The following is a 2,174-nucleotide window of genomic DNA, read 5'->3' on the forward strand; positions in this document are numbered from 1 at the left end:
GAGTGGATATTTTTAAAAGGCAAGTGGTGGGGTTCATGTGTGCCATCTCACTACCACGTCATTATATAACGGGCTCTTTGACAACAAGATTAACGGATATACCTTACTGACACAGATTTGTAGTTGGGGTACCTTACTGCAATTTTTTTAACATTAGATACCAAGTTGAAAAACGATGTATAATTGAGGTATATTTTTGTAATTAACCCATAAAAAAAAGGCTGCTATATGTAGGGGTGGGTTCGGTACGGGAACCGTACCGAACCTTTAATACCGCATGTCGGCCGAAAGAGGTCGGAATCCTTGTATTTCGGCTCCGATACCGTACCGCTAGAATGCGGTAACCGCACTTATCGGTGCGGTACGGTGTTTTGCGGCATCGGGCGGTATTGGTAATACCGAACACCTGAATTGTTCTGCAATTTGAAGCCTAAAATGTTGTTCAACCAAAATAAAATATGGATTCAAAATGGCCAGATGGAAGTCAGCAATATGTTCTACAAATATGTCATCCATAATTCCATACAAATATACAATATACAATACCAATACCTAAACAAATATTCAAAATCACATATCAATATGTCATCCATAATTCCATATCAATACCTAAACAAATCCAAGTTTCTCACACACATACACTTAACCTGTGAACAATTAACAAATTAGAAGGAGGAAAATGGCATCAGAAATCATACAAATGAAACAGCCATTAGAAATCAACCTTAAGTTACAACCTTGCAAATTACAAATTACAAACTTAAGTTTAAAACTTAAATTATACAAATGAAACAACCATCAGAAATCAACCTCTGCAGCTGGAAAATGGCAGATGGAAGGCAGCAGACAGAAATAATCAACCTCTGCAGCTGGAAAATGGCAGATGGAAGGCAGCAAATGAAACAACCATCAGAAATCAACCTCTGCACCAAACCAAGTAACTTAGTAACAACCTGCAAACAGAAATAATCAAACCAGGCAGCCAGCAAGTACCTCAGATTTAATCATGTAGTAGTAGAAGGAGGAGGCATGGCACTTGCACTGGGTCCACTTGCACTTGCACTTGCACTTGCACTTGCACTTCCTTGAATCAAAGTGGAGGCTGCATGTAAAATAAATTACAAACTTAGACACAGAACAGAACAATCAATATAATTTAAATTGTATTGAAATTTGAAACACCAAAATCTTACTTGCTTCTATTTCTTCAAGATCCCTATAAAATTCAACCTATTCGTCCATTGGTTCCTTGTAGAAGCTAAATTCTTCGGCTCTAAGCCAATCATTAGTACACACTAATGCCTCTACCATTTTTGGAGTCAATGACGCTCTAAAAGGATCAACAATCCTCCCTCCTAGGCTAAAAGCATTCTCACTAGCAACGGTAGAACTTGGAATTGCAAAGATATCCTTGGCAATCTTTGCAAGGATTGGATATCTTGTTGCATTCACTTTCCACCAATTCAAGATGTTGAAATCAGCCGATGTTGCACTCTCAAAAGGATCCAACAAGTATTTATCCACTTCATTGGATACTTCCACAAGTCGTTGCTCAACCCTTTGTTGTATAAGGACTCTCCACATTTCGGCTCCTAGATCTTCTTCTACATCATCATCAGCCATCTCAATCCTTACCCGACCCCCTACATATCGGGCAGCTTCACTCTCATTGGTTCCACTCCCTTTATACTCATCATACAAAGCAAGCAAGCATTGTTTAACCTCACCCACAACTTCTTCAACCCTAGATGGATCGGCTCCAATATTGGAGAAGGATATTTTAATCATTTCAAATTTAAGTCTAGGGTCTAGTGCTTCAGCTACAAATACAAGCTTGTTTATTATCTCAAAACTCCCCCAATACTTGTCAAATTTGGCCATCATCGAAGAAGCCACCCTTTGCAATGTAGGATCTCTTACATCACTCACTTTTTTCAGTATCTCACTTTGTAACCCAACCATTTGTTGCCAAATTATGGGTGAAGTACAAGTCTTGGTGGCACTAAGTTTCAATGTTGTTTGATAAAATCTTTTAAGAAAATGCACATAGGCTTTTGCCTTGTCCCAATCCTCATCTCCCGGGGGCCCCACTCTCTTAACTAGGTTTCTTGATGCATCCTTTTCATACTCATTAAAATAACTCACAAAAGGAGCCGATTCATCCCCCATCCTTT

This window comes from Dryas octopetala, chromosome 3 (genome assembly GCF_963921425.1).
Source record: "Dryas octopetala chromosome 3, drDryOcto1.1, whole genome shotgun sequence".
NCBI classification, from domain to species: domain Eukaryota; kingdom Viridiplantae; phylum Streptophyta; class Magnoliopsida; order Rosales; family Rosaceae; genus Dryas; species Dryas octopetala.